The sequence below is a fragment of the Papaver somniferum genome, chromosome 10, assembly GCF_003573695.1.
Source record: "Papaver somniferum cultivar HN1 chromosome 10, ASM357369v1, whole genome shotgun sequence".
Lineage (NCBI taxonomy): Eukaryota > Viridiplantae > Streptophyta > Magnoliopsida > Ranunculales > Papaveraceae > Papaver > Papaver somniferum.
This window is the reverse complement of record NC_039367.1, coordinates 3,518,852-3,540,298: the sequence shown is the minus strand read 5'-3', so window position 1 is coordinate 3,540,298 and position 21,447 is coordinate 3,518,852. Positions and strand designations below refer to the sequence as shown.

Genomic DNA, 21,447 nt, shown 5'->3' with positions numbered 1-21,447 from the left:
AATTGTTGCAAAACACTGTTACATAAAACGATAAAAGCCAACTGTCGCTGTTCAGCTTCTATGACCCCCGCCTCTGTGTCGTTATCACTGTTGATAAACCACTGTCTTCGTGTTCTTCAGTTCTGCAGCAGCAGAAATGGTGTTCTCTGCAACTCGATTTTTCGGCTCTGTGATGCTCTTTAACTCTCCCAAACTCTCTATCTCCTCACTGATACCCAAGACACTCTTATTTATACTGTGAAGCCAATCTTAGGTCGAAAATCATCTCAATTACTCCAAAAGATCTTTGCAGTTAATGGAAGTATTTCACGGGAATATTTCCTCTCCATTTTCACACGTCTTCTGAGTTGTATGGTTTATCCAAATCTTCTCATTTGATTGAGCCGAATAATGAAGAGAATATCTTCAATTAATTCCGTGAATAATTCCTTCCCTGTTTTCGAAAATATCCAAAAGTATACGATTTCCTTCCATTCAAGACACGTACAAAATCTTACTATCATGGTAAGAAGATAATCATGTCTTAAAGACACAAATATCCCCATAATATCATGACCAGAATCTCACACAGTTCAGATTTATTTTCCCGCCAAATATCTTTCCCGTGAAGAAGAAGATGGGTGCCTCTTATCCGGTCCTGGGGTGCGAATAGCAGATGCCATGAGGGGTGTCTCTGATCAGCTGCTTGGGTGAAAATATCCTTTGGATACCCCTTATCATTTGGGCGCCCCTTATCCACAAGTGAGAGTCTGAATAACACGTTCCTTCCGGTGCTTTAGACGACTTTTCGAGCCGATTTTTCCAAGAATGTTTATTTCCAAAAATACCTAAAAACACATAAAATACCATAATAAGTACAAAAAATCGAGTACCAACAATACATGAAATTAAGGACAATGTAGACACAAAAATATGTCTATCAAATACCCCCAAACTTATTATTTGCTAGTCCTCGAGCAAATCTAGAAAATAAAAATGACTACACTTAGCACGTGCAGCAAGCCGTTAAACCGCTAGGTGGCCCTAGTGGCGGAGTGTTGTCTCCGGAAGGTTTACCAGAGGTGTACCCACAAAACCTTTACTCCAGACCCTAGCTATCTATGCAGAACCTTGGAAGGCACTAAAGAATCTCCTTGGTTGGCATACAATCATTGACTATAGGAGGAAGTACCCTGATGCGAAATTCCAATTGTTCTACACGAGTTTGCACTCAGCATACTAAAATTCATATATAAGTGACGGAGCTCTACTCAGATAGTTTATGTACATCATAACCGGAGTCAACCAATCACATGGAAAGATTAAGAAGATGGATAAATAGATGGTTAAAAGTGAACGGTGTTTCCCGTATCTGTCTGAAGGCCTCTGCCAAGGTGAACCTATCCTAATGGACTGAGATACCGGTCTGAATAATATCAACACATATGGCATATACAAGAGGACCAGTGGTCGATAAACCTAACTCTAGGTCAACACAACTGGCATATACAAGGGCACCAGTGGTCGACTTTATTAATTTATTCTGGTTGGTCTAATGGTCTGGTCTCTCTTTTTTATTATTATTAAATTTTTTATTTTATTTTTTTATTTATTTTTTTATCTTTTTTTTTGTTGGTATCTCAATCACTCTATTCCACCCTAGCAAAGGTAACAACTTGAATCGTATGCCCCACCAAATCACTTAAAAAATAAAAACAGAAGGATTAGGATTCAACGAGACATGGAGAAACTACCATGTTTTTTTTTATTCTAACACCTGAGCTCTGTGCTTTTATGAATAGACTCTTTAGATGTTTCCATCTAATCAGATTGGTTCCTCAACTCCTACAACCAAGATGTTCCCATCCACTTAGATTGGTTAGTGCCAACCTTAATAAGCATAAATTTCTAGGCTCTGGAGTTTATTTGTTGTATCTAAGAGTTAACAAATTTTTTTCCCCACCCCCAAACTTAAATCTAACATTGTCCTCAATGTTCTAAATATGAAATTAAAAGCATGAACAATAAGAAACTGTTACCACTTGATGGATGGAAAAAGAAATAAGGAAGGATATTACCATAAGCATGAATACCTCCCAGGAAATGTTAAATTTAAAGTCTTTAGCTAGACATCAAATACCTCAAAAAGGATTGTCACCTTCCAAAGTCATATATCAGTAGTCGAAACAATTGTGGGTCCATAAGACCAAATAGAGCTGACACCAGTATGAGACAACTGCACTGATTCAGAAAAATGAAAAGAAGGAGCACGTCCTCATCTAAGGTTTCTGTCAAGAAAACTGGGTCTATCTGCGGCGCGTAATTGAACTTCATATGTGTGTCTCGATAAATAGATTCATCCGAAAAAAGGGTCTCTAATACTTGGGTTACCTCCTGGAGAGTATCAAGAGGATCGGGTTGCGGAGTCTGAAATGACTCAAGTAATATCTCAGATGTACAAGGCTCGAGTCCCAAGTTAGGGACTCTAATTAGGGATACGGTACAATCACAAGAACCATCACTACCCCCAAATTTAGGGTTCACAGACAAACCTCTAACTATTTCTAGAATTTTCGGATCTTCATAGTCCTTAAAATACTCAAGAGATTCTTCTAGTTCTCTACCCCCCAAACTTAGGGTCATCATTATTCTCAGAAAAACCTAACTATTGCTTGAATTTCTGGGTCCATAGAATCTTTAAAATACCAAGAGCTTCTTCAAAAGATTGATCACATATCTGATCTAAGAGAATGATTTCCTCAAAATCATCTAAATAATCTACCAGTAAAGTGTCAAGCCAATTATCCTGAACCAAATCCTGAACTAAAGTGCTAATCATATTCACTTATTCTAAATCATCATTCTCAGAAGGTTGTCTAGTAACATTAAAGACATTTAGTTCAGTGGTCATATTACCAAAGAATATGTTCATAAGCCCAGTCCTACAGTTGATGACAGCGTTAGCTGTGGCTAAAAATGGGCGACCTAAAATCACTGGAATTTGACGACTTGGGTCCTGAACAGGCTGGGTGTCTAGAAAAACGAAATCCACAAGATAAATAAACTTATCAACCTCAATCAGAACATCCTCTATGACACCACGAGGTACTTTGACAGACCTATCAGCTAATTGTAGTGTCATTTTAGTCGGTTTCAACTTACCAAGACCTAGCTGGGTGTATACATGACACGGGAGTAAGTTAACACTAGATCCTAAGTCAAGTAAAGATTTATCGACCATGTGATTACCAATCGCACAACATATAGTGGGGCATCCAGGATCCTTATACTTAGAGGGTGTTTGGTTCAGAAGAATGGAACTTACCTGACCAGCAAAAAAGCTTTCTTATGGACATTAAGCTTACGCTTTCGTGTACAAGATATTTAAGGAACTTGGCATAAGCAGGCATCTGCCTAATTGCTTCTAATAGCGGAATGTTGATGTTCACCTGCTTAAATGTTTCCATTATCTCGTTGAAAGTCGACTCCTTCTTTGTTGGGGCTAACAAATGTGGATATGGGGCTCTAGGCACAAAGGTAGACCTATCAGGAATTTCTTGGGAATCCTTAAAAACTGTTTCAGTTTCCTCGTCTACGGGCTCCTCTTGGGAAGTAGAAGGTGGAACTACAGTATGTCCACTAGGCATGGCTACCTTATTGTCTACCGTTTTACCACTCCTAAGGGTTGTTATCGAGTTCACATGGTTTGATGATTTCTCACCAGCTAAAGATATTTGATGGACTCCCCTAGGTTTTGGTTGTGGTTGACTAGGAAACTTTCCTTTTTCTCTCAATGTCTTATTTATCTGACTAACCTGGGTTTTCAACTCGGGAATAGCCTGAGAGTTAGCCTGACCTATTCTCTTATTTTCTTCTAAACCTTGAGCAACAGATTGCTGAAACTGCACAGTGTTACGAGTTAACAGAGCAAGAGACTCTTCTAAACTCATAATCTTCTTATTCGAAGGGTTCTGAAACTGTGTCGGAGCTGAAGGATTCTTAGTATAGCCAAAACCTGGGGGAACCTGAGCATTACTAGACTGACCTTGATTCTGGCCCTTGGACCAATAAAGTTTGGATGGTTTCTCCAGACAGGGTTATAGGTTTCTGAATATGTGTCAAACTTCTGTTGGTTATCAAACCTAGTGTTCTTATAAAGAGCATTGGCTTGCTCTTCAACAGCATGGCCTTCCCAATAAAGCTCATTTCTTCCACTACTACCACTAGAATGACCTAATTCTAAGGCTTCTAACCTTTTGGCTATAGCTTCTATTTTGGCATCTGACTCATAAGATCCTTCTACCCTATTAACATTTCCTCTACTTAGAAGAATTGTTTTCTGGAGTTCCCTACTATTTTCCCATTGTTGGGTCTTATCGGCAATTTCATTCAAAAATGTCATCGCTTCATCAACAGTTTTATTCTCAAACCCACCTGTGCATAAGGACTCAACCATGGTTGTTGTTGAATAATCTAAACCCTCGTAGAGGATCTGAACTAACCTAACCTTCTCCAAACCATGATGAGGACATTGAGATATCAAGTCATTGAACCTTTCTAAGGACCAATATAAAGATTCTCCCTCTTGTTGGGCAAAAGTACATATTTGTGTCCTAATAGACGATGTTTTATTCCTTGGGAAAAACTTATGTATAAAGGCAGAAGTAAGTTGGTCATAGGTTTCAATTGACTCAGAGTCCAAACTATACATCCAAGATTTGGCTTTATCTTTTAAGGAAAAGGGGAATAACCTAAGTTTCAACGCATCATCACTTAGGTTTTTAATTTTCAGAGTACTACAAACTTCCTCAAATTCCCTAACATGAAAATAGGGGTTCTCATTCTCCTTCCCTAAAAACATTGGGAGCATCTGTAAAGTCCCAGGTTTCAGTTCATAATTTGCCTCGGTTTCAGCTAACTTGATACAAGACGGACGAGAGGTCCTAGTTGGGTTTAGCAAAGCTTTCAAAGTTACCATTTATGGCACTACCAAAGGACTAGGAGTAATAGGGGTACTTTCCTCACAAAGAGACAGATTCTCAAAACTGAAGTTTCCAAAAACGGGGCTCTCAAAAGAAAAGTCTTCGAGCTCCCCGTCTTCACAAGAAGAACTACTAGGTTTTTCACTAATCAAACGACCTAGAGTGTTTCTTTTCCAAGCCCGTTTAAAAACTTCGGGCATACACTAGAAAAACAAAATCAATTAGAAAAGTCCTAAAAAGGAAGGGATGTTCTATGCAAACACAATCAAGGCTGACTCCACCACAGCAAACCTACTGATTTCTAGCAAACAAAAAGCATGATGGCTCCACTTAGATTGTTTCTAGACCAGCTTCTAATCCTTCGAACGGGAATTCGTTACAATTTAAGCAAACCCCTCTGGAATCAATCCGAGTTAAAGTAAGTTGAATAGAGGCGAGGGAAGCTCGGTGGAGCTTTGATACCCAAGGCCTCACCGGTATTACAAGGCGGCGCAGTCACGCATTCAACTTACATAAACCGTCAAGAACTTTGAAGTATGCTTAAAAGAGTAACCAATATTTTTCGAATGACTTTCCTGTTAAGCTCGTTACCCTATCGGTCTCGTTCTAGTCAAAATTTTAGGATTAGGTTCGCGTTTGGTGTCGTTTTCCTAAGGAGGGCAAGAAGAGAACGGTGATGAAATCCGAAACCTTATCTTGTATGGCCATTCCTTGCCCTTTACTAGGAAATTAAAGCAGCCGTTTTCAAGTCCTCAACATATATGCATACGAAGGAAGACAGTAACTCGCTGACAGTAGATTCACGAGTGTTTCGACAAACTTACCTCCCGTACCAGACGGGGGATGAACCTTTGTAGTCGACTTGGGCCACGACTCCTATGTCATGTACGAACCCGAGGGGCCGAGGTGATATCGTAATCACCGTCCTTCTCTGCAAACAGTTTATATTTAAACTACCCTTCCGTAGGGTTATAAAAATAGTGTCCCAAAATTTAAAGTCCAAAGTCCAAAAATATAAAGTGCAAAAGAAAAAGAAAGTCTAAAAAAAATAAAAATCTACAAAAATAAAAATGTCTCTTTTTTTTTCTCTCTTTTTTTTTATAAAAAAAAATCTTCTTCTTTCGCTTCTTTCGCTTTGCCTTTTACTCCAGTCTTTAAGTATTCACCAAAAGCTTTGGCAAAATTTTCTTTCGCTCCAAATTCCAAAATCTGAAAGAAAAAGACAAAAACCCAAAAACGTAAAGAAGAACAAATAAAAATAAAAACCTAAAAAAATAATCTAAAAACTCGCCTAAAGACAAGTCCGCGTCGGCGGCGCCAAAAATTTGATGTTTTTTCAAAGTTGTTGTAGTAAAAAGGTACGTTGATACTTGTGAAGGAAGATTTTTTTAGATTTAATTTTTATAAATAAAAAAAATATAACAAACTCGAATAAAAAGTGTTGTGAGAATTATGGAGAGACTGGGGCTAGGATTCCACTATTTACCAATTCCGAAGTGATACTAATTATAATCATGCAATTTCACATGTTCAAATTGATTCTCAACTATTGCAAAAGTAGATTTTTAGAAACAACAAATGTTAATCCAAAGCATGAGACATCAAAACCCTAGGCTAAGCATGTTCCATCAAAAGAAAATACAATTGTTTAACAAAAACCATAAAATCTATTTTCAATCTAGGCAAATAATCATAAATAAAAGTTGCACAAATTAAATAATTAAGAATTACCACTTTTTCATTGGAAAGATAGCATCCTCCGTCGCCCCAAGGATTGGGTTTAGCTCATCATTGTGGAAACGCGCTCAAAAGTTGATTTCATTGCTCAAAGTGTTTACAAATGATGAATTGGAGAAAAACTATTAAAAATCGGGTGTTTGCAATTTTTTTAATTGTTGCAAAACGCTGTTACATAAATCGATAAAAGCCAAATGTCGATGTTCAGCTTCTACGACCCCCGCCTCTGTGTCGTTATCGCTGTTGATAAACCACTATCTTCGTGTTCTTCAGTTCTGCAACAGCAGAAATGGTGTTCTCTACAACTCGATTTTTCGGCTCTGTGATGCTCTTTAACTCTCCCAAACTCTCTATCTCCTCACGGATAGCCAAGACACTCTTATTTATAATGCGAAGCCAATCTTAGGTCGACAATCATCTCAATTACTCCAAAAGATCTTTGCAGTTAATGAAAGTATTTCAAGGGAATATTTCCTCTCCATTTTCACACGTCTTCTGAGTTGTATGGTTTATCCAAATCTTCTCATTTAATTGAGCCGAATAATGAAGAGAATATCTTCAATTAATTCCGTGAATAATTCCTTCCCTGTTTTCGAAAATATCCAAAAATATACGATTTCTTTCCATTCAAGGCACGTATAAAATCTTACTATCATGGTAAGAAGATAATCATGTCTTAAAGACACAAATATCCCCATAATATCATGACCAGAATCTCACACAGTTCAGATTTCTTTTCCCGCCAAATATCTTTCCCGTGAAGAAGAAGATGGGTGCCTCTTATCCGGTCCTGGGGTGCGAATAGAAGATACCATGAGGGGTGTCTCTGATCAGCTGCTTGGGTGCAAATATCCTTTGGGTACCCCTTATCATTTGGGCGCCCCTTATCCACAAGTGAGAGTCTGAATAACACGTTCCTTCCGGTGCTTTAGACGACTTTTCGAGCCGATTTTTCCAAGGATGTTTATTTCCAAAAATACCTAAAAACACATAAAATACCATAATAAGTACAAAAAATCGAGTACCAACAATACATGAAATTAAGGACAAGGTAGACACAAAAATATGTCTATCAATCATTACTGCTGCTTAGAAATTCAACATGCTTTCCTATAGATCCAATTAAATTTTCATCATTCAAAGCATTTGTAAGATGAGCAATATAGTCGTTTGTTGGGATATCAGGCATTGTATTTTGAAGATGATTGAAGGTAAGGGTTTGAGAGTTTTTGAAAGAAAGTTGAAGTTTTTTGTTCTGAGAGTAATGTTTCAACTGAGAGTATGGTACCTTATAAGAAATAATGTTGCAGAATTTATATCTTCCACAAATGGATGTAAATAGAGTTGATAATCTACTTTTGAGTTTTGACACTTGTGGATTATTTAAGAAAAAACTGCCAAGTTTCTAATTGAGTTGACGTCCTCCTCCAGATAAGCAAGTTTTATATGTTTGCATGTTATTCAATAACTGTGATGTTTGTTATATTTTGCCACTTGTGAAGAATTTATGATATATCTAGATATTATATTGAAACTTTTTTTACTGACATAATGATTATTTCTTCTAGATTGCTACCACTTTTTTCCACCTCAATATCCCAACCGGCACATATTATATTTATTTTGATACATGAAGGAATATTTGTCTTAGTATCATTGTCTTGTAGTGTGGTATCCCTTACTTGAGGAAATATCCAATACGTCACTGGAGTTGAATCGGACGAATCGACTGTTAATTTTTTTTCCCTGATTTGAGCAACTGACCTGAATCAGTCTCCACTGAGCAAAAGCTCCCAATACAATTTCCCAGCAATACAAGAAAACTAAAAGAATGATGATAATTGAGTAATTCATATTGATAAATAGAGGGTGAAAAACTGTAAAGGAGAAACTGAGATAAATCTTAAACAAAAGATAAGATGAGTTACATAACTAACTAAAATAAAACCTAAAATTAGAAAATGGTTTGAAATCAGGGTATAAAAAGGAATTAAATCTAAAAACAGTGAATAAAGCAAAGATTTAAAGGAATTAGGTTAAAGAAACCAGAAGGTAATAGTAATCTAAAAAGTGTCCCCCTGCAAAACTTCCGAAAAGAAGAGGAACCAGATTTGTTGGATTTAAATTAGAAAAAGCTAAATTAAAGGCGAAGAGAATACAGAAAAATAATAGAGTTCTAAAGAAATACTCCCTCCATCCCACTATTAAGTGACCTAGTTGAAGTTTGCACAAATTTTAAGGCAAGCAAGGAAAAAGAGATTTTTAAGCATTTTTTACAATTATATCCTTATGGATAATAATTAATGAAATTTTGAAATGATTTATCTCTCAAACTACACCACGGATATTCGCAAACTTTATACCATTGAAAAGCATTTTAAAACACCTACGTAACGAATATAAACATGCCAATCAAATTATGCATATTTCTTATATTTCTTATAATCAATTAAAAAGATAATTTTAGAAATATCTCCTTGTTTAGTGATATAGGTCATTTAATGATGGGACAAAATTAAAACCAAATAGGTCACTTAATGGTGGGACGGAGGGAGTAGTAGATAGAGAATCAATGAAATAAAGGAAGAAATCAAAAACCGGGTTGACTCCGATTTACAGAGCCGAGTCTTTGACTTTTCGACCACAAACACATGATCATCAATGGAACTTTTAAAATCGAGAGAGAAAGAAATAAAAGGATGTTTTTTTAGCTTAAGATAAAATGTTCCCGTTATGAAGTTGATAAATTTCTCATTAGTCAATGAATTACGTATATAATTCCACTTCCAATCACCACTTAAAAGAGACTAATAATCAGGTGAGGTCCGTGAGGATCATATCGCAAAGGAGTGACAAATGTTTTCCACAAATCTCCCATATACCATCCAATGACGATAATCTAATGGCCCATATTTATGATGATGTGGTATATTACAGTAATTGTATATCCGTATACAAGGTAACAGGTATAGTAGACTTTCAGTTATACGGGAAATATAAATCTATTAGTAGAATAAACATAATTAATTCTTCTCTAAAACCAAAATTAACGTTCCACTGATGCCCTTTGAAAACTCACCTGAAATTCTCTCATCATCTCTCATTCTTCTTTCTCTTACGTCTTCTCCTCCTCCATTTTTATCAACTGTAAAATCGTAATACGCAGATTTTTTTTTCCTTTCCGTTATTACTCTAATGGTTCTAAAATAAAAAAATATTTATACCCAATTTTAAAATATTACAGTAACAACAATTATTACTAAATTCATCCCTGTTAGTGTCCATTATATGTGTAAAGAGAGGGGATGAGTACAGAGTTTCTTAATTCATTACCCAATTTGCCACTAAGGTTACTGGCTTAATTTTCTCATTCAAGATGATCTATTGTGAAGGTGAATGAGTAAATCAATGGATGCTGATAGTAGATGAAGAAAAATTGCAATCATTAATTCTCTAATTTTTCTTAGGGTTTTATCAAGTTAAAATCATAAATCTTGGTGTTAATTTGAACATCTGTAGATTTGAAATTCGTTTAATATCATGTTATCAATTTGTTTTGTGATAAGGTTAAGGTAGCATTTTGAATCCAGAAGATTGATTTTCAACATGATTTGTTGTTTAGATTACAAACGAGTTTCGGTTCCATAATGATGGTGAACAGAGAAGAGGACACGGTCGAAACTTACAAGATACATACATAAATCGTGGTCGTACAATTTCATGTAGGGTCTACACAGAAAAATGATAAAGAAAATCCCTAAACACTAAGGGTACTTGATGGAAAAAATACAATAGTTATTAGAGCAACTGCAATGGACGAGTAAACCCAAATTTTCAGTCGAGTGGGCTGGCGTAGTGGGACGGACCATCGATCAAAATTTGATCAAAGAGTAAAATCCAGACCAAATTTGGTCTGCGATCAAGACCAAATCCAAATATAGTCGGGCGTTCATATAATCTCCGCTACACATCGGGCGTTGATATAATCTCCGCCATTCATCGGGCGTTGATATAATGTCCGCTACATAAGGGGCGTTGATATAATGTACGCCTGAAACGGGGCGTTGATATAATGTACGCCCGATGGGGCGTTGGTAAAGACAACGCGCGAAATGGGGCGTTCATATACTTAACGCCCCTCTTTCACAATTTATGAAACTTGCATGGGGCGGGCTTTATACCTCCGCCCCATTTTTTTTTTTGTTTTTTTTTGTTTCTGAAGCGTATACTATACCAACGCCCCACTCGCGCGTTATCTTTACCAACGCCCCACTCACGCGTTATCTTTACCAACGCCCCACTCGGGCGTTATCTTTACCAACGCCTGATCCCAGGCATAATGTTTATCAACGCGCGACCAAATATACTCTTTTCCCACTACGCCACATGACGGACTAAACCCAAATTTGGTCTTTTTTTTAGTCTTTGGTCTTTGGTTATACTCGCACCACTGTGGACGCTCTTAGGGCGAGCTTTTAGATATGAAAGTTTCCACGAAGTTTACAGTCCCAACATAGAATATTGTATAATCGGAAAAACAGTACCCGTGTTATTAATGCTTATCCTCTATACGGCTATACAAAATAATACTACCCCGGCTGTATATGGTCTCACTCTCACCTTTTTAGATTAACTTAGACTTGTCTAATACTATTTTTTTTTTTATAGATTGATTGCTTTTTTTAAATTGATCCTCGTTTAGTAGAAGACAATGTTGCCATTGGTAATGTTGCATCAAGAGAAAACTAATTAAGAACATATTCTATGAGAATTTTCTCTTTCTATTTCTCTTTCCTATCTTTCCCTTTTTGAATAAGAAAAAAAAAATTCTAGTCTCCATTAACATTTTGTTCAGATTTGATCCTTTTGGGACTAAATCGAGCAAGAGTTTTTTTTTTTTCTTTTTTTTAAGTTTTAGATCAATTCCTATGGACTAAACAAAATAAGGATTTGTTCATTTTGATCCCACTATCGACTCAACAAACATGAAAATCGGATAAACAAACCAATGGAAGGCCGGGCGACCGTGTGTATTTGTTGGTTTCTTGAGTGAGATGGAAGAACAGGCGTGTGCTCGATGGAAGGTCGGGCGACCGTGCCACAATCGCTGGAGTTTTAGCTAAAAACACTGGCATGTGTCTTACAAACGCTCGTTGTTCCGTCAAACGCCAGCGTCTGTTCTTAAACCACCAGCGTTTGACACAAAATCTCCAACAATTAAATCCGGACGGCTGTAAACCAATATCATCCAACAATTAGAATTTTGAGTTCTGTAAATACTCCCCATTTCAAATCCAAATTCACACATCTAGTCCTCTTTACTCTTCTTCTCTGAGCTTAAAAAAAATCTTCAATTCTTGAATTCAACAAATTTGTCGAAAGAGAATGTCTCGGCCCTTGTTAGTTGGGGAGATCCGTATACTGAAGAAGAAGATGAATCTATTGTAGAAGCTATGTTTTTTTTATTTACTTAGCTTGCTTCAGCAAACTATCCATGGGTGAATTTCTGGGCGGTTATTCACGACGGTTTCTGCAGTGATACCCGTAATCCGAGTCGTCGTGCTATATGCGAAATAGAAAATAGTTTTGGTACAATTAAGAAAGAAGTAAATGAGTTTGTAGCTTTAACTATGCAAGTCAATCGATATACACTGAGAGGTGAAACTGATACTGAGATGGTAACAAGATCTTTGGCTGAATGAAGAAGATGGAAAAATGTGGATTATTCATTCAAAAAATGTTTCAAAATCCTTAAGGTGTTGAATAATTTCAACCCCTTCTTTATAGTTGTTGTTCCACCTAGAACTTCTCACCAGTCATGCTAATGTAAAATGCTTAATTTTAAACATATGCAATTCAGTGAAGCTAATGTAAAACACTTAATTTTAAACATATGTAATTTCATTTAAGTCAAACCGTCGTACTTTTAAAACTAGAATTACAAGTGTAGCAGAATTAAAAATTACAATGTCTCTAACATCGCTCATTACTAACTTCCTCATTGTTATCTTTTGGATTCAAGAATTCTCTAAGACCTGGGATATCCCCAGCTGCCAACATATTAACTAAATTTCCATAGGGGGAAAACGGGTTGAACAACATTAGGCGATTGGAAAGCACCCGGTCTCCAGCTACCAACATTAAATGTTTGTTGTTGTGGTGGTGGTGTAATAGTGTAGCAATCTTTTGGGTTGTATCAATCCCACCTCCTTTCAATTCTTTATGATCTTCACGTATATCTGCTTCTATAAACGAGGGAATAAGCGTATGCCATTTACTATTTGATATCCATTCGTCTTGGTTTTATGGTACCGGATCTCCCACCCCACTTGGGATCCCACAAATGAAGTACAAATCAAGGGACGTAATTCCTACTACAAGAATAATATCAACTATGATTAATTCTTTTGATTATTTAATAATTATTTAAAAAATAAAATTTAACTTAAGTTAAACAAGCTTACCAATTTCAAAATCCATAAAATGGAAAGTGTGCGTCTTCGGCCACCACCTTTCTATCATTGTTGTCGTAATTCTGTTATTGTGTATTTTAGGCTTCACACTATAAAGCGCACGCCAGGGATATCTGTCAACACTTTCTCGGACTCGAGGGGGTAGACCTTCATAAACAACCTTTAAGTCTGAAAATCCACCTCTCATTCTATAATAAACCTGAGACCGTTCTTGATTACCCGACATATGACCTTAGACTAATGATGGAGCAGCAACGATACTCGATGAAGCAAACTCTGCTTCCCGATTTTGAGGATAATCTACATCTGTGGCAGGCCGCGGTACCGGTTCATTTCTTCGATCTCTTTTCTTCTTTACAGAATTGACCGCTTTTCTTATTAAGTTGCTCATATTGTATCCAAAAATTTTGGTTTAGAAGAGTTTTAGAAGAAGGAAAAAGTAGTAGTGTGACTGAAAATGAATTGGGTTGAAGGAATTTATAGTTTTGAAAATTATAACTTTGAAAATATGAACGTTGGATAATTTCCCATTTGCGATTTTGATTCTCACTCCCGCGTTTGAGTGACCAACGCCAGCGTTTATGTCTTGCACGCCAGCGTTTTCGCTACCAACGCCGAGTCTGACCTACACACGCTCCCTAGCCCTGGCGCTTGATGATCAACCGCGCACTGTTGTTCCCACAGTGGAGAAACCTGTTTGGCCATCCACCTGGCTCAACAAAAAATTGAATTTGTTTATTACCATAGGAATTTCCCTTAGTAGGTATATTATGGATAATCTAATGTTCTATTACTTTTTATGTCTTTCGACATATTTCTTCGCCATTGGGACGATTTTATCGTCGCTTTGAGGGCGATTTATTCAAACCTTGACCGCTGGTTAGTGGCTTGCTATTCTGATTCAAAAACATCGATGTTTCAACACGGTATTGCTTTGAATCCATATTCAATCAAAGGGATTTTAGGGCATCCAGGTATGTTTGGATCTACAAGATTATGAGCAAATTACTCCTTTCTTTTAGGAGCATCTCTTACTGAAGAAGAAGAAAATCAAATTAAATGGTCGGAATCGATTCCGTATTATACCATCATTCTTCCTTATTACATTTTCAGAAATTGGATATCGGTTTATGGTTCTTTCTCTTCACAATTTACTTGTAATTGATATCTTTATGTGTATTAGGGTTTTGATTATCTTGTATTTTGACGTTTTTGTTATTCTTGTAAGTGATTACGTAATCGCGATTTTGATAGAATAAGTTGAAGTTGTTGATTGACCAAAAAAAATATATATATTTTTTTTAATTAACTCGGTCCTTTTATGAATGTCGTTGAAGTATCATGGATGTACTTCTTAACCGACAATTTCCCAATTTGGCAACCAATTCAACCGTCTACAATTGAATAATGCTAATCTAATCGATGGTATCCTTAGGATTGATTTATTAAACACTTACTTACTGTTCAGCCACCTCTCTCATTAGTTATACGGAAATGATTAATGCATGGAAGGAAATAACGGAAATTTATACCGTGTGAGAAGGGTGGTGGGTCCATTCATGATCTTTCCTATCCAAATGTTGAGAATGCACAGTTGGAATCGTGTGATTCCGTCACAGTTCAATCTTTGGGTGCAATTCTTTGGTCAACCTAGAATTGTTCTTAGTTTTATTTTGGGAAATAAGTTTACCGAAACACTAGTATCCCACTGGACCTTTTATTAGTTATTACTGTTTGCTTGTACCATGAAGGGTAGCTAGTCTGTCATTTGTAGTGCTTCTATCCAATTACAGTCAGTCATAGAAGCGTACCTGTGTAGTTACCGTTTGCTGGTACCAAAATCGGATGTGCGGATACATTATAATATATGAGATCTAGCTACTCCAATATTACCGATTTGTATGAAATTAAAATAGGGCTTTTTACAAAAATAGGCCTGTTTTTTTGGTGCTTTTCAAATCTAGGCCACTTTTTTTATTTATTGCTAGACTAGGCAAGTTTTGACCAAAAATGATGGATGGAAAGTTAGCTGCAGTTATCTTCCAGCTGTCCATATCTTCTTAGCTAAAAAGACGTTTTAGTCCTTCAAATCTTCATCAACGACACAGATTGCATAATAAAGAGAACGACTAAGATGTCCCGTATAGAGTACACGTGTAGGAGATCTAGCCACATAAAAACTGAGTGACAGTCGGTCCAATAGAAAAAACAGACTTTGACATTAAAACTTTATAAGGTCTTCAGCAAACGCAAAACTGGAAAGGTCATGTAAATGAATTACTTATATGGGGTCGAAACTGCTATGATAGACAGAAATTACAGTTATCAATATTTCCTTCTGTTGATGCATAGATAAGTTTAAACTGCGGAAAAACATTATCACTAAATGGTGGCTGCATCGCTTTTCTTGCTTTACCTTTTCCCGTGAATTGAAGACTAATCTTCACGAAATGGTGTGAGATCTATTTTGAATTGTTGTTTTCCTTTGCTAACTCTCTGAATGACAAAAAGAGAAGAAGCGGATAAGAAACCATGCACGTTTTTAAAATTCTTAATGATGACCAGTAATTACTCAAAAGAAGGGTGCCAATTTTGCCAAATTGAAGGACTATTTTATCATTTTAAAGATGGAAAAAGTCTTACAGCAATCGCCACCAGTTCTTGTAATAGCTCATCCAAGTTACGTAATGGCTATAAAAGAAAGCGTAGCCATCGTTGGTAAGAATATCTTAACTTAATAGATATAAGAACTGAAGTACCGAGAACTAGATTTTTCCTAAAAGAATTTGACCAAACGAAACTCACCCACTGCGTTGGACCATCAACAGGTGCACTTTGGGGATCGTCATGCACCTAATCGGTCAAAAAAAATAGCATATCAGCTACAATGGAGCAAAGAAGAAAGACGGAACAAGAAACCCTCTTTAGTCTTCAAGAACATGAAGTAAATCAAGGAAAAAAATATTAGCTACAATGGTGCAAAGAAGAAAGACGGATCAAGAAACCCTCTACAGTCTACAAGAACATGAAGTAAATCAAGGAAGAACAGTGAGATGCATGTTTAAAGGAAACAAAGAAAATCATGTATTCTTTTCTGCAGCTCATGTTACCTCCAATGGCAATTTATATTAGAAGTTATGACTTAACTAACCAGACATTAACATGCAAAGGGAAATAAACATAGAGATACCAAAATAAACCAAATTTGAAAACGTAAAGTATAATGGTTTCAAGTATATACATCCATAAAGATACCATCCACCCCCACAGCAACTTAAGTCCTTGCTATACATGGTATTCATTCGCGAAGTCCTCCACTTGAAACTCCTCCACCCTCCAACTAATTAGGAAATTCAGTCATATATATGTTACTAAAGAACCCAAACAATATAGAACGACAGATTCCATCTAGTAATTGTGTATTCTAGCTAGATAAGTTTTAGTTTTCCTAGTCAGGGGTCACTAGCTAGATTACATAATCATGTACGATTTAGTCTTGCAAATGCTAACTAACCACCTCTGTCACCTCAGTGACTGTATATTCCAATAATTTGTATCCCTAAACTCAATTAAGAAAAATTGCATTCATAAAAAGGCCTGACCTTCTCTCCTGCAGGTTGTTGCAATGAATGTGTAATATCTGCTACCTACAATGAGGTAAATAACAATCATATATTATGGAACTATCAATAAGGATGTGGAGAACAATCGATCAATCTTAGGATATACCACCTCTGAAACCTATTAAACACACAGTACAGGGAAGAGAATAAAAGGAAAAATTAGTACTGCTATTGGTATACTGATGGTTGTAGGGGGACCTGAACTGTAGATAAAGTTTGTGAACTGTGGATGAAGTTGCGACCGGTGGTGGTGTATGCAGGTGGATGCTGGTAATATTGTGGAACTACAGGTGGTATATGCTGGTGGAGATGCAAGCCAACTAACCCATGGCTAGAGCAGTGGCAAAGAGAAGAGACGTGAACTGACTACTTCAAGACCTGAACTGTCGTTCAGGCTTTCTGTGGAACACCTTTGTGTGTGTGAAACCGGGAACTCAGAGATGGATATTTTGCTGTTGTATGAGCTCCCCTTTTACCTGCAATCGAATTGGAGATAAACCCATTCTCGTGTACCTTCTCAAATACACATACATTCACTAATCAGTCACCATTCATCGCTCAAATCAATGGTGGTAGCTCAAGTTCTTTCCTGTACGGCAACCGACATCTTTTTGGTTCCAAATTTGCTTTTGATGTGAAATTTCTCTGGTAAGAGAAACTTGTAGTCTACATTACAAGAAATTACAACGAGAAACTTTTAGTCTACATTACAAGTAAACACAGGGATTGCAGGCTGAACAGCAGCAACATATGTTGGATTTGTATATCCAAGCCCCATTAAGAACAACAGCTGGTTCCCAAATACCCTGGTCATGAAATTAACAAAATTGAATAATGGGTTTTGCTGAAATCACAATCAATTCATAAAATTTGACAAATTTGAAGAAAGGGGGTTTTGAATGATTTACATACCCAGTTAATCCAAGGAAGAAGAAAGATACGAGGAGACTGAAATTGATAGGAAGACGAATTCCGTATAAGAATTTCCCTATTGTGAAAACACCATTGCAGGTGGAAAAAAAACCCTAAGTTATCTCTTGATTTTAGCAAAAGAAAAAATTTGATTTAGAAGAACCAGAGAGAACTAGAGAGAAAAGGAAGAAATGGACGAGAATCACTAAAGCAGTGATGCACGTACAAAAAGGTTATTTCGGTAATCTTACCACATCCATGAGATATCCCTATATGATATTTTGGCGAGATATTGACAAGTCAATGCGATAAATTGACCGAGATGGTTAAAATGGATGGAATCCGTTTAACTTGCCTAGTTTTGCAAGAAATAAAAAAACTGGCCTAGAAATGAAAGTGAGGGTCCAGACCAGGCCTACTTCTACATATAATCCCATTAAATATTTAGTAAGCACTAGGAAGAGCAAGCGAACAAGATGATGATCCTATCAGGTTACAAGTGAGATCGTGCTTTTTGTCGTGGAAGAAATGTAGCACAGATCTTTAAAAAGAAAATGGCTCAGCTAACTAAGCTGATAAAAATAGAAAGTAATTAAATGACTGAAACTAATTTTGAAATTATGCACCTGATTGCATACCCATAAAACAAGCGTGAATTTCCAAGCCGAAATCAGTAAAACATGCAACATCCAGAAAGTATTCATTTTTTTTTTGTTGGTAAGCAAGATTTTATTAAGCAAACTAAGTGAGCCTTACAGATCGCTATCCAAAACAGAAAGTATTCATTTAGAATCCTATTATTAGGGCTTAAAAAAGGTGGATTTTTGGGTCATGAAATAACAACTTATATGACCCTGTTGAGATTATTAGTCCCACACTTTTTAGGCATCTAAGATCCTGCGGTTTATAATTTCTTAGGGTCTCTCCATTCATTGTCAATTGGTTTTGAGTTGGATGCCCGTATTCTAACATGGTATCAGATCAGGCTATTTGCGACGAGTTATTTGACCACGCCTTTACTCCGCGTCACCCGATTTAATTGTCCACGTGTTAGACCCAACGTGGCTACACGTGAGGAGACGTGTTGAGATTATTAGTCCCACATTGTCTGGGCATCTAAGATCTTGCGGTTTATAATCTCTTAGGACCTCTCCTTTCATTGCCAATTGGTTTTGATTTGGATGCACTTATTCTAACAGACCCCTTATCTATATTTTTCTTTAATGTCTAATCTAACCTTAATTTGATTAGTGCTAATTAAATTGATTAAGCTAACTAATCAGTCTTAGTGAATCGATTAGACTAATCCAAACATTAATTTTTTGTAAATCTAAACTTGATTGTTTAAAGTTTTAAAGAAGGAAAAATGGTGATTTTGGTGAAATTTTTTTTGACAAATTTTGAAGACAAATGACGAAACCCTTCATTACAAAACTCAAGATAACCTTATAATCAAATCCCAACATCAATTTTATCAGTTCAAATCCGTCGAAAATCTGGAAAAAAAATCTGGAATTTCTGTTGTTACGGCTGGGTAAACTTGTCGACCCGGCCAAAAATCAACACAACGGTTGGGATATTAGAAATTCCCAGACGTAACACCACAAAACCAGCCGTGATTACAGAAAACAGAAAGGAATTTACGAACTTCTGGACGTTATTCTTCCATGAATAACCTGAGTCTGCAAAACAGCTGGGTTTACAAAACATTCTCGGCCGTAATTATAGTTGAAAGTTGAGAAATTTTTTGATTTAACATGAATTCTTAATACAATTGATAATTACTAATACTTTCATTAACTATACCATAATAAAACTCATTACATGCTTAATATATCGCCATTACAAAGTTGGTTTTAATAACATCCCTTCCGATGTATCAATAAATCTTTGATGATGGTCATTTGAGCTTCGAAGTTGAAATTATAACCTTTCCATTTCCTCCATTCCTTGTTAGCTTGAGCTACGACTTCTTCATCAGTCTCACCTCTAAGTCGAAGTTGCTTGCACATACAAAGTAAATCCATATACTCTTCCACTTTTTTGCGTATGTGAGAATCAAAGATACAATTCAATCCCATCGCGGTTGTTAGGGTTACCTGTTTCACTACAAAAACTAGTTGGTCACCCCGTGCGATGCACGGGTCTTTTCATTGCTTATGGAAAATTGAATGTTCTTTTTATGAAGTCTCATCAAAATTATTTTAATAAGGGGTTTTCGTATTACTTCATTCTTTTTTTTTTTTTGAAGTATCTACCAATTTGTGGGAGTATCCTGGAGTAACAATAAAATAATCCTAATAAGTGTGCAAAAAAAACCAAAGTAATCCCAATAAGTGTGCCAAAAAATAAAATGAACCAAAAAGGGCCAAAATTATTTGTAGCAATAAATTTTTTTTAGTTGTATTCTTATCAAATCTAAGAATACCATTCTTATCATCAAATGGAAGATGATTAAAGTTGTTTTGGTTGGTCGAATAAAACCATACCATTCTTATCAAACCGAAGATTCACATCCCTTTCGCCTATGGTTTCTTTGCGGTCTTTGTATGTTTCTTCGTTTTTTCTCTTTTGTTGTGAAGTTTTTCAAGGTAGAGATAAATATACTTTGCCTTTTAATATTGTTCTGCAAGTCTTTCCTGTTCTTGTTTTTGTGAATTTGTTGTTTTTAGCCATTTTTGCTGTTCTTTTTGATTACCTCGTATAGGTAGTGATAATCGTTTAAGAAGATTTTCTTGCTTCATCAAGTGGATTTTTTTGGGCTAAAGGAAGTAAAAAAGATCATAGATTACCGCGTGTAAGTAGTGATACTTATATACATAGAGTATAATTAGGGTGTAATTTTTTTTTTATTTTCCATATTTTGTTTCCATATTTTATCTAAATTATGGGTTTATTATGAAGATATCTTATTTTGTTTCCACAATTTTATCCAAATTGAGAAACCCTAATTCTTATTTAGGGTAAGCAAGCCATTTTTTTTTGCATGAAATTCTTTTTGGAAAATGTAGCTATCGAAATTTACAACAGAAAATATCTAAATTAATATGGTAATAATCCCATACCATGTAAAGGACGATGGGAATATTGATAACCCTACGATGGGTAGTCTTTGTTGGCCCGTTTCTTCACTGGCCCGTACTTTCCATGGTTAGTGCTCCCAATTGCTATGATCAGCCTCAAAACCTTTTACTGCACAATCTCAGCTGCTCCGGCTAAACGTCATTTCATGATACAACACCAACTTAATGGTATATGAAATGCTGACACCCAGAATGAAATCCATGTCATTCACCATACTTTACTTTGAGCTTGTAAAAATCTTTGCATCGTAAAATTCAACGCATACATAAACAATTGAGTATCACAGCTGGCTGCAATATTTCTATTTTGACCTATCAATGACAGTAATGGTTTTGCAAATATAGAGATTAAGGTTAGTGGTATTGCTGTTCCAAGTAAAATCAACCCTGATCTTTGTAAGTAAATCCCTAACATTCTCATTTTCCTTGCTCCGTACGCTTGTACACATAATGTTTCCAAGGCTGTTGCCATCCCTGGCTGCGTACAACTAAGTGGGCCAAGGTATAATCTCTACCGTCCGTGTTTTCTGATTGATCAACAGCAAGAGAGACCGAAGCAGGGAAGGGAAAAGGCTTGAATTTGATATGAAGCTTTGAAAAACCAACAGAAAGTGGTTCTTTAACTTTGAGTTTCATAACAGAGATGTCTCAGCCATTA

General features: G+C 36.3%; 1 long non-coding RNA gene and 1 pseudogene across 1 annotated transcript; one reads left to right on the top strand and one right to left on the bottom strand.

The window, feature by feature from the left end:
• The first annotated feature begins 4,493 nt into the window (after positions 1–4,493).
• LOC113319795 lies at positions 4,494–4,593 on the top strand (annotated as a pseudogene).
• Positions 4,594–15,438: 10,845 nt separating this feature from the next.
• Positions 15,439–16,026, bottom strand: LOC113317815. The gene is made up of 3 exons (XR_003344034.1): positions 15,977–16,026; positions 15,815–15,862; positions 15,439–15,667 (listed from the first exon to the last, which is right to left on the bottom strand). It is a non-coding gene; the product is annotated as an uncharacterized LOC113317815 (long non-coding RNA).
• Between the last annotated feature and the right edge of the window lie 5,421 nt (positions 16,027–21,447).